Genomic DNA, 12,356 nt, shown 5'->3' on the forward strand with positions numbered 1-12,356 from the left:
TATCAATTTATCTTCATTCTCTTGGTATTTTTATATGAAAATCAGCAATGTAAGCTTAGGAGCCTCTCCATTTTTGGTTTAGTACCTGGGTAGCACTTGCTGATTGGTGGCAAAATGTAAAGAATAAATAAAATAACCAAGAGAAGGAAGAAAAATTGATAATAGGAGCAAACTGGAAAGTTGCTTAAAACTGCATGCTCTATCTGAATCATGAAAGAAAAAAAATTAGTTTCATATCTCTTTAATGACGCTTTAAGCTTGTTTCTGCAACTAAGTAAGAATTTATCCTTTTAATATTAGATTGATTCCTCTCATGGTCATTGTGTAAATAAATGTCCATAACAAGTCATTATTTTCCAAGGCATTTCCATAGGTCTCCTATAAAATGTGAGACAAAATATATCAACAAACCTTTTCTTACGTATTATTCCAAATACAATGCATCTCAAAAACATCCTCAAGTAGTCCTGTAACTTTAACATTCAAAGCCAAACAAAGGAGGTGAATGACCTCGTTTTCTAAACCTCTCCTGCTATTTCCACTCCAGCTTAATGAATTCTATGTTGCAGTGGACTGATAAACAGCAAAATCTGAATAGAGGAAATTGGGTTAAGTCTTAGAACAATTGAATATTTTGGGTGGTCCCATTTCTCTGCACTTGTTTGTGTTTGAAGGGGAAAAGGCTTGCAGGATAGTGTTCTAATTAGAATTGTCTGCAAGTTAGAGCCTTTACCACAGAAGATTGGGGAGGGCTTCAGATATTGGTCATGCCAACAAGGTATTGGTCGAGATCCAAGGACTTTACTAGGAAGAATCCACAAACAAATATTTTTTTTCTGTTATCCCTGCAGCTAAAGTGCTTTGTTTAAACCTAAGAGACTTCTCTTTCACCATAGGTCATCCAGTCTATTGTTAGGTCTTTATGAATGACAGCTTCTGCTTTTGTTTTCTTTAAAAGGTAAGTCCTCTTATTACTTGTCTTTTTTCAGTTTCAACAAAACAACTCAAGAAAATAAACTTTAAATAAAATCAGCTGTGATCCTAAGTTGTAATACCAGATTGTAGAGTGATCATGTTCCACCTGATTGTTGTGTACACAGAATGCTCAGCAATGATTCACTCTGCGGATAGCAGGTTGCCTTCAAGGGCATCTGTGTCTGTGTTTTTTAGTGGTGACATATTTTTTCCCCTCAGGCTAGTAACTTAATATCTTCTTCCTTACAATTCCTTCACATCTATAAAGTAGAAACAATATCATCAATCTTCCATATAACCAGGCTTGTCTAGTGCTTTATGCTGGGAAATGAGCTGTTCTGTCACAGTGTATACTCCCTTCCCATCTATTGAAATTATTTCTATACTAAAGATACTCTATTATTTTGTCATCAGGATTGTCTGAGACAATATTAATCCTGCAGTATATAAAAAAAATAGAACAGCCCATGAAGGAAGATCAATTATCCTGGCATACAAAAACAACCATTTTCTGGTACTCTGTTGTGAATTCAAGTAACAGACTGAGCAATAATAACATATCTGTAGTATCAGTTGAGGTAATTATCTTTATAATGTTAAAGAATCCAAGGCTAGACATTGATAAACAGGACAAAATAGCTTGCATTGTTTTGCTGTATATTTCTTTGCACTTTTTTTATAACAAGAATACAATGAAAGAAAAAAAAGACTGTGCAGTTATACACATGATTATGGTTATCAGAGGCATTGATTACTAAACATTAAAGGGATACTAAACCTAATTTTTTTTCTTTCTTTCATGATTCAAATAGAGCACGCAATTCTAAGCAACTTTCTAATTTACTCCAATTATCATTTTTTATTAGTTTTCTTGCTATCTTTATTTGAAAAATCAGAAATCTAAGCTTAGCCACCAACCAACAAGCGCTACCCAGGTGCTGAACCAAAAATGGGCCACCTCCTAAGCTTAGATTCCTACTTTTCAAATAAAGAAAGCAAGAGAATAAAGAAAAAATGATAATAGGAGTAAATTAGAAAATTATCTGAATCATGAAAGAAACAAATTGGGGTTAGTATCCCTTTAAGGCTAGTGTTAAATGTTCAGTTAATGTGTATAGGGTATACAATGTCATTTACAGCTGTTTTCACCCATTAGATGCCGGAAAGGGACTGTGTTTATTACTGGGGTTAAAACATAATAACAAAAATAGCATGTTTAATTGCTGCTCTATAATAGTCATTAAAAAAGTTTGAGTAAGATATTGTTTTCCACAAGTCGATCAATAAAGTTCTGACAAACAAATCACAAGATTGTTCTATGATTTACCCTATCCCACCTCACTGAAATCTAACTCTGCTGTTCAGGCATGGGTACATATGCACATGCTTTATTAAAGGGACATTAAAAATAATTTTTTATATATATATATATATATATATATATACTATATATATATATATATACACACACAACACATACTACACAAACATCTATATACACACATACACATATACACACACACTAAAAATGCATACATTGACATAAGCTCACACATATACATACACACATATACTCACACACACACACGCATATACTCACACACACTCATAAAGCCACCACAATCACACACACGCATATACTCACACACATTCATATACTCACACTCATATACTCACACACATTCATATACTCACACGCATATACTCACACACATTCATATACTCACACGCATATACTCACACATATTCATATACTCACACACACTCATAAAGCCACAACAGTCACACACACGCATATACTCACACACACACATCTACTCACGCATATACTCACACACACATACATACACTTGTAATATACAATCTAACCCACCCATTTTAAAAGTTTACCTTGAGCCTAGTTAGTGAGTGAGTGAAAGAAAAAGTGTGCCACTTGTAATCTGGCCCATAGTTGTGTAGCTCACACAGCTTGTGCTTTGTGCAGTGCTGTGCACCACAGGGTTGGCTTCAGAACAAATTAAATGGGGGGGGCATTTTTTTAAGAGGGGGCACGCATTTACAAAGCATGTATGAGAGTCAAAATAAGAGCAGACCTACATATTCTGCAGGAAAGTGTAGCTTCTGGCTGGCTTATCCCGCACTATTAACAGTGCACTAAAACAGAGCCATTAAACTTGAGACCCCCAAATGCAATAGCTCCTTAAAAACAATTTACCCCTTAACCACCATGATCCAAAACCCTTAAACTCATTCTCAAATCTCAATCATGTCCCCTAAACAGCCATGCACTCCAACCCCCCAATGCAATTAACCCCTTTGTTTGCAATAGCAGTGAGGATACTAGGTTTTCAGGTACTGGTAATTTTGTAGATTAGATTTAGCTGTACCTGTTTCGCAATAACTAACGGATATCAGGTTATTAATAAAACCTATTTACTGTGAACCTATAAGAATATGATTGTATCATATAAATATAAGTCTATAAATGGCTACCGACTTCTATTGACGCCTCAAAAGTGCACTGTAATCTTAGGCCAGGCCCCCAGCATGCAGCATTACATAACTATTCATTATTTTATTTATTATTTTTAAAGCGTATGATCATAGCATTCCATTTAAGTGATCATTGCCCCCCAATGCCACCCCTTGGAGACGACCCTGGTGCACCATGAAACACTTTTCAGATGTTGACTAATATAAGATTAGATTAGCATGCAATCTGGTATTTTAAATCCATGGTAAAACAGAAGTACCAGTGAATGTTTATTGCTCATATTACATGTTAATTTTAGATTTTTTAGACAAATAATTGTTGTTGTGATGATTAATAAATGTGACCATCATGGTCTTCTCTCCGATCTTAGTCTCCTTGTATTTATTTTAGTTTTAGGATATTAACTTTTGGATTGTAATTAGCCATACAGGGACGGCACACTAAAACTATTATGCTTTGCTATATATATATACACATATATATATATATATAGGTCCGGTTTCCCAGCTCCTATGTGAATGATTCTACATCACAAGGAGAAACACTGGCAGCAGAATAATGACATCACATGGGGTGGGGGGGGGGGCTCTGACATCCGGAATAACAATGACACTGCAGCAAAAAAAGGAATCAACTTCATGGATAAGCTCAGGGAGGGACATTTTTACAAGGGCACTGGCTCTTGTAGGCCCCCGTGTAGAACCGCCACTGCATACACACACATACACATACTCACACACACACATACTTACACACACACGTAAAGCCATAGTCACACACACACGCATATACTCACACACACTCATAAACCCACAGTCACACACACGCATATACTCACACACACATACATATACTCACACATACACATACTCACACACACACGTAAAGCCATAGTCACACACATACATACACTCTTAAACCCATAGTCACACACACACGTATATACTCACACACACATAAACCTACAGTCACACACACATGCATATACTCACACACACACGTATATACTCACACACACATGCATATACTCACACACACATAAACCCACAGTCACACACACAAGCATATACTCACACACACATACATATACTCACACATACACATACTCACACACCTATACATACTCACACACACATAAACCCACTGTCACACACACACACACAGTTCTGTACTAAAGCACAATTTGTTTTTGCAGTAAAATAAGCACACAGGTCTTAGCTTGCAGCCTAAAGGAAGCAGCTTTGTTATGGAAGGAGCACCCTGCACTAGCACAACATGAAGAAGAAAGCTGTGTTTATTTTTCCATAGTCTTGAGGTAAAGGTGAAGTTACAGACAAAGGACTATTTAATTTCCTTTCTCTTGCTCAGCAGAAAATAGCGACAGAAAGAAAGCGAGAGCACACAGGGCCAGGCTTGAATAATATTTACAAAGATATAGGACTAGATTACAAGTTTGTTAGTACAGACAGGAATAAACAATATCGTGACCGTGCTACCTAGCATGCATATTACAAGATTGAAATGGTTTGCGCGACTTAAGACTAGGGGGCCGATTTAACAAGGGCCGAATGGCCCCTAATCGCCCTGTTTCTGCGCAATTAAGAAGCAGAGGTCTTAAGACCACTGCTCATTAACTTGTCCACCACCTCTGAGGCTGTGGACAGTAATCAACCCGATCGGATCTGCAAACTTGACAGGGTTCTCTATACTCTAGCTTCGTACTATGGTCCTAACAAACAGCACATTCGAGTATTACGCAAATTCCTGAATAAATTTGAGTGCATACGCCAAGGTTTCCTCCTCATTGCAGGGGATTTTAACATTGTTTGGGATCCTCAGCTTGACAAGAAATCTAATATAACTCGTAAATCCAATAAGGCATTAGCCGACCTTTCACACAAATTTAAGAATCTCATGTCCCAGTTTAATCTATTTGATGTCTGGCGTGCTCTCAACGCATCCTCACGTGACTATACCTTTTTCTCATCGGCCCACTGTTCTTATTCATGAATAGATTTCTTCTTTTGCAATCCAAGACATTTGGATTGTGTAGCCAGGTCATGGATTCCTCAGTGCCCTTGGTCAGATCATGGCCCCGTCCATATCACTTTAAAATCACCAATGGAACTGCAACATTCCCCGACATGGCAGTTCCCATTGACCATATTCTCCGAACAGTATACTGCTTTTTCCATTGCTAGAGATCTGGCGGAGTTCTTTGAGGTGAATGATACTGGTATAGTAGATGATTTTACACTGTGAGTCTCTTTGAAGGCCTACATATGGGGATCCTTTATCAAAATAGTGGTGGGGCAAAAATACAGCAAAGGAGAGACTTTAGCACAGCTGCTAGTGAATCTTCGTAAATTGTCTACGGAACATAAAACTAACTCTACGTCCCAACTCGCGGACCTTAAATTACGGATAGTCCAGTTGGAAACTGAACGAACAGCTGACAGACTCCTTAGGCTTAAGGAGATATATTATTATAAAGGCAATAAAGCTGATAAGCTTCTAGCCAACAAGCTAAGACAGCGGACATTCATTCTCTGAAAGTGAAGGGGCAACATATCACCAGCCCAAAAGATATAGGTACAGCTTTTGCTGACTATTATTCTTCTCTCTATAATCTGGCACAAGACAACGCGACTCCCTCCCTGACTCCTGGCATCATTAATGATTTCCTCGCTAACCTCAATCTTCCCTCTGTTCCTCAGAAACAGATAGAGTCCCTGCAAGACCCAATCTCCACCTTAGAGGTTAGGACAGATATTAGGTCCCTTAAGGCTTTTAAATCCCTGGGGTCAGATGGCTTTTCGGACCTCTTCTATAAATAATTTAAAAAACAGCTTATACTTTTTCTACTGCGGTTCTTTACCTTAGCAAGCTCCTGCGGCACTTTCCCTGCTGAATTTCTACAGGCAACAATTATCACACTTCCTAAACAAGGGAAGTATCCCACTGAGTGCACGAGCTACAGACCGATCTCGCTTTTAAATCTCGATGTTAAGCTTTATGCCAAAATATTAGCTTTGCGCCTTAACGTTCTTTTGCCATCCTTAATTAATAGTGACCAGGTGGGTTTCACTTTGGGATGCCAAGGACCTGACAATACTAGGAGACTACTGAACATTTATTTTTAGACCCATAGACTGTGTTTACCCTGTGTTACCCTGTCGTTGGATTCTGAAAAGGCCTTTGACAGGGTGAACTGGGAATATATGTTTGCGGTTTTACGACGGTTCGACTTCCCTGCCTCATTTTTCACCTCTACAGAGGCCTTGTATTCCAGTCCCTTTGCAACAGTCAGTGGGCTGGGAGTCTGCTCTGAGCCTTTTTCAATCATCAACGGTACCAGACAGGGGTGCCCTCTTTCACCCCTTATATTTACTCTTATCATGGAACCATTAGCTGCAGCCATTTGATCCTGTTCTCAAATAGTAGGCGTAGATCTACACCATACAACCCAGACCACAACCCTGTTCGCAGATGACCTGACGGTGCTGGTGTCAGACCCCATTGCTTCCTTACCCCATCTATTCTCCCTACTTGAGAGATTTGCATTAGCTAGTTATTACAAACTCAATGTATCAAAAAAATTCTCCTCTATTGTACCATATTGCAGCGTCCACGGAGACATGGAATGTTCCATCGCTGTCCTGGTTGTGGGAATAACAGCCTTCAAAATGAGTCTCCTCCCCAGATTGACCTATCTTTTTAGATCCTTACCTATTCCGATCCCTAAATCCTTAATCCGCAAATTTCAACAACAGTGCAATAAATTCATCTGGCGCAATAAAGTCCCCAGAATTGCTACCAGTACTTTGCAGCAACCTATATTGTCTGAAGGGGCAGCAGCTCCTAATATACTCCACTATAACGAAGCTGCTAGACTATCTCAAGTAACACAATGGGGTACGGCCACACAGAGCAGATGGGCAGAGTTAGAGCATGCATCGTTTCCACCGGGATACTCTTTGCAGGATTTAATCTGGCTCCCTAAACACTCTAGGCTGCAAACTCTACTCCTTAATCCCATTATAGCTTCTAACTTGAAATTCTGGGATAGGATCCATAATCTGACTACCATAGCTCTGCATCCATCTCCATCCCATGCGATAAAAGGGTTGCTCCTTGCGCTACCAGATACCCATCCAATGCTCTGGTCTGACTTAGGTATCACTAAAATTGTAGATCTCTATGAAGGTAATCACCTGACCATCTACCAAAGCTTTCTTCAAAGGTTTAACCCGCCTCTACTGCTGCACTTTGAATTCTGGAGGTTACGGAGCTTTCTCCGGTCTTGGGGCTTTGACAAGAGCCCACTGAGAACTAGAACTAAGTGGGAAATGAGGTGGGACTCCAAAATTTCTTCGAAAAAAATTACCCTCGTCCTCATATCAGGATATCTTACACCCCCCATCCTCCCTTGAAATAACTCACAAACCACTTTTGTGGAAATCGGCGATCCAGTTAACCAAAAAATTGGTCCATTGCATTACCTTATATGAGCTGTTTCTCAAAGTCTTGATACAATGGCACATGACTGCCCACGAACCTGACTCTCCCGCAGAAATTGTTCTGCATCTATCTATTTTTAGCAATCAACCTATCCATAGCCCAAATGTGGCTTCACCGCTCTGGGAACAGGTTGTAGATACCCTGTGATATATTAAATCGATGGAATCATATGTATGGTTCTGAAAACCTCCAAGTTCTGATCTGGGATCATGGCCTCATGTGAGATCTTCCTCTGTCCTTATCACATAATACCCCAGATTACAGTACTGTGTTATAATACAGGGGCATGACCTGTACCAAATATGTCCCTACGGCTGCCTCCTCCCCTCCCCCTCCCCTCTCCTTCCTCCTTCCCCCCTCACCTTCCCCCTCCCCTTTTTTTCTCTCTCCCCTCCTCTTTCTTTTTTCTTCACTCAGCGTTGTTTCAATAGTTGACAGTTCCTCTTAGATCGACAAACATTGGTCAATTGACGGTACTGATGTGAATAGATTTACTGCCATCTGTTTGAGATATGTTTGCATACTATGGCCTAGATTTGGAGTTTTGTCGGTAAGGACCCGCGTAGCTAACGCCGGCTTTTTTCTGGCCACCTACGTTATACTTATGTACCCCTAATCTGCTGCCCCTAACACCGCCGACCCCTATATTATATTTATTAACCCCTAACCTGCCCCCCACAACGTCGCAGCCAGCTACCTACAATAATTAACCCCTAATCTGCCGACCACAAAGCGCCGCCACCTACGTTATACTTATGTACCCCTAATCTGCTGCCCCTAACACCGCCGACCCCTATATATATTTATTAACCTCTAATCTGCCCCCCTCAACGTCGCCTCCACCTGCCTACACTTATTAACCCCTAATCTGCCGACCGGACCGCACCGCTATTATTATAAAGTTATTAACCCCTAATCCACCTCACTAACCCTATAATAAATAGTATTAACCCCTAATCTGCCCTCCCTAACATCACCGACACCTAACTTCAAACATTAACCCCTAATCTGCCGACCGGAGCTCACCGCTATTCTAATAAATGTATTAACCCCTAAAGCTAAGTCTAACCCTAACACTAACACCCCCCTAAGTTAAATATAATTTTATTCTAACGAAATAAATTAACTCTTATTAAATAAATTATTCCTATTTAAAGCTAAATACTTACCTGTAAAATAAATCCTAATATAGCTACAATATAAATTATAATTACATTGTAGCTATTTTAGGATTAATATTTATTTTACAGGCAACTTTGTAATTATTTTAACCAGGTACAATAGCTATTAAATAGTTAAGAACTATTTAATAGTTACCTAGTTAAAATAATTACAAAATTACCTGTAAAATAAATCCTAACCTAAGTTACAATTAAACCTAACATTATACTATCATTAAATTAATTAAATAAAATACCTACAATTACCTACAATTAAACCTAACACTACACTATCAATACATTAATTAAATACAATACCTACAAATAAATACATTTAAATAAACTACCTAAAGTACAAAAAATAAAAAAGAACTAAGTTACAAAAAATAAAAAAGAGCTGAACTTCTTGGGGCATGCCCCGCAAAGGGCCCTGTTCAGGGCTGGTAAGGTAAAAGAGCTTTGAACTTTAGTAATTTAGAATAGGGTAGGGCATTTTTTTATTTTGGGGGGCTTTGTTATTTTATTAGGGGGCTTAGAGTAGGTGTAATTATTTTAAAATTGTTGTAATATTTTTTTTATGTTTGTAAATATTTTTTTATTTTTTGTAACTTAGTTCTTTTTTATTTTTTGTACTTTAGATAGTTTATTTCATTGTAGTTATTTGTAGGTATTGTATTTAATTTATTTATTGATAGTGTAGTGTTAGGTTTAATTGTAGATAATTATAGGTATTTTATTTAATTAATTTATTGATAGTGTAGTGGTAGGTTTAATTGTAACTTAGGTTAGGATTTATTTTACAGGTAAATTTGTAATTATTTTAACTATTTTAGCTATTAAATAGTTCTTAACTATTAAATAGCTATTGCACCTGGTTAAAATAAATACAAAGTTACCTGTAAAATAAATATTAATCCTAAAATAGCTACAATGTAATTATAATTTATATTGTAGCTATATTAGGATTTATTTTACAGGTAAGTATTTAGCTTTAAATAGGAATAATTTATTTAATAAGAGTTAATTCATTTCGTTAGATTAAAATCATATTTAACTTAGGGGGGTGTTAGTGTTAGGGTTAGACTTAGCTTTAGGGGTTAATACATTTATTAGAATAGCGGTGAGCTCCGGTCGGCAGATTAGGGGTTAATAATTGAAGTTAGGTGTCGGCGATGTTAGGGAGGGCAGATTAGGGGTTAATACTATTTATTATAGGGTTAGTGAGGCGGATTAGGGGTTAATAACTTTATTATAGTAGCGGTGCGGTCCGCTCGGCAGATTAGGGGTTAATAAGTGTAGGCAGGTGGAGGCGACGTTGAGGGGGGCAGATTAGAGGTTAACAAATATAATATAGGGGTCGGAGGTGTTAGGGGCAGCAGATTAGGGGTACATAAGTATAACGTAGGTGGCGGCGCTTTGCGGTCGGCAGATTAGGGGTTAATTATTGTAGGTAGCTGGCTGCGACGTTGTGGGGGGCAGGTTAGAGGTTAATAAATATAATATAGGGGTCGGCGGTGTTAGGGGCAGCAGATTGGGGTACATAAGTATAACGTAGGTGGCGGTCGGCAGATTAGGGGTTAAAAAAATGTAATCGAGTGGCAGCGATGTGGGGGGACCTCGGTTTAGGGGTACATAGGTAGTTTATGGGTGTTAGTGTACTTTAGAGTACAGTAGTTAAGAGCTTTATGAACCGGCGTTAGCCCAGAAAGCTCTTAACTACTGACTTTTTTCCTGCGGCTGGAGTTTTGTCGTTAGATGTCTAACGCTCACTTCAGACACGACTCTAAATACCGGAGTTAGAAAAATCCCATTGAAAAGATAGGATCCGCAATTGACGTAAGGGGATGTACGGTATGGAAAAGTCGCGGCTGAAAAGTGAGCGTTAGACCCTATTTTGAGTGACTCCAAATACCGGAGGTAGCCTAAAACCAGCGTTAGGAGCCTCTAACGCTGGTTTTCACGGCTAACGCCAAACTCCAAATCTAGGCCTGAGTGTTCTATCTGATGTTCCACAGTTATCTTGTTATATGCTTTCTGTTTTTCATTGTCAAAGAGCATGAGTATTTCTTCCTTGATGTTAACTAAGGACACCAGACCCAGCCTAACTGGAGAACTTAGGGTCACTGTAAATAATGGACTGGGTTCACTGAAGCATACTCTCTGAAATAGACCCTCTGTTGAAAATAGCTCACTGACAATAATGTGTTATATGTATTTACTGTATATGAATTTTGAATATCTTAATAAAAAAAATATCTTCAAAAAAAATAAAAATAAAAAAAAGAACATATACTTTTATGTAAAATGTTAAAATTCTTATCTATCTTTTGATTTAACCCAGTTGGTCTAACACAAAGTCAGGTTAAGTATTAGTTTTTGTTTTTTTTTAAAAAGTGTGCTCCATTGAAGTCTATGGGGAGAAGAAGTTAACATGGTCGCAATTGCTTAACTGAAGTTAGTGCGCACCGGATTTCGCTCAGGACCGAACTAAGAAATCAGACCAGCCCTGGAAATTTTTGAAGACAAGCCCCAACACGCATCCCCAGACACAGTCAAGCCACCCCTCCAGCCCAGCCAACCCACTCCCCGGCCTAGCCATTTACCCGGGCTGTGACGGATTCCTTCCTTCACCCATGGCACTACTAAAAAAATGGCTTTCACCTACCTCCCCTCACACAGAGCACACATGTCACTCACCTCTCTCTGTGGTGATAAAATTGAGCAGAGCAACCGATCTTCTTTTTAAAACATGAGCTTTGTTTAGAAGATTAGATGAATAATTGTTGTTATAATGATTAATAAATGTGACCATCATGGTCTTCTCTCCAATCTTGGTCTCCTTGTATTTATTTTAGTTTTAGGATGTTAACTTTTAGATTGTAATTAGCCATACAGGGATGGCACACTAAAACTATCATGTTTAGCTTATATACAGTGAAAAGGACTCATCTGCTGCCGATAACATCAAATGACAGATCAACCCGTATGTGTTTAACTTTTGCAAAAGGGTTAAAGGTAAACAAAATGTTTGTTTCTCCAACATTGGTGTGTCCGGTCCACGGCGTCATCCTTACTTGTGGGAATATCTCTTCCCCAACAGGAAATGGCAAAGAGTCACAGCAAAGCTGGCCATATAGTCCCTCCTAGGCTCCGCCCACCCCAGTCATTCTCTTTGCCGTTGCACAGGCAACATCTCCACGGAGATG

General features: G+C 38.7%; 1 long non-coding RNA gene across 2 annotated transcripts in view; it reads left to right on the forward strand.

The window, feature by feature from the left end:
• LOC128636828 (uncharacterized) overlaps positions 1 to 11,979 on the forward strand; it is a 179,428-nt gene extending 167,449 nt beyond the window's left edge. The window contains exons 3-4 of one of the 2 annotated variants that reach the window (XR_008398749.1): positions 897 to 958; positions 11,545 to 11,979. This is a non-coding gene — a long non-coding RNA (uncharacterized LOC128636828). Of the gene's footprint in view, positions 1 to 687; positions 959 to 11,544 lie in introns of those variants that run through there. The other variant, XR_008398744.1, reaches the window with a different exon arrangement.
• The last annotated feature ends 377 nt before the right edge of the window (positions 11,980 to 12,356 follow it).

Source organism: Bombina bombina, chromosome 1 (assembly GCF_027579735.1).
Source record: "Bombina bombina isolate aBomBom1 chromosome 1, aBomBom1.pri, whole genome shotgun sequence".
Taxonomy (NCBI): Eukaryota; Metazoa; Chordata; class Amphibia; order Anura; family Bombinatoridae; genus Bombina; species Bombina bombina.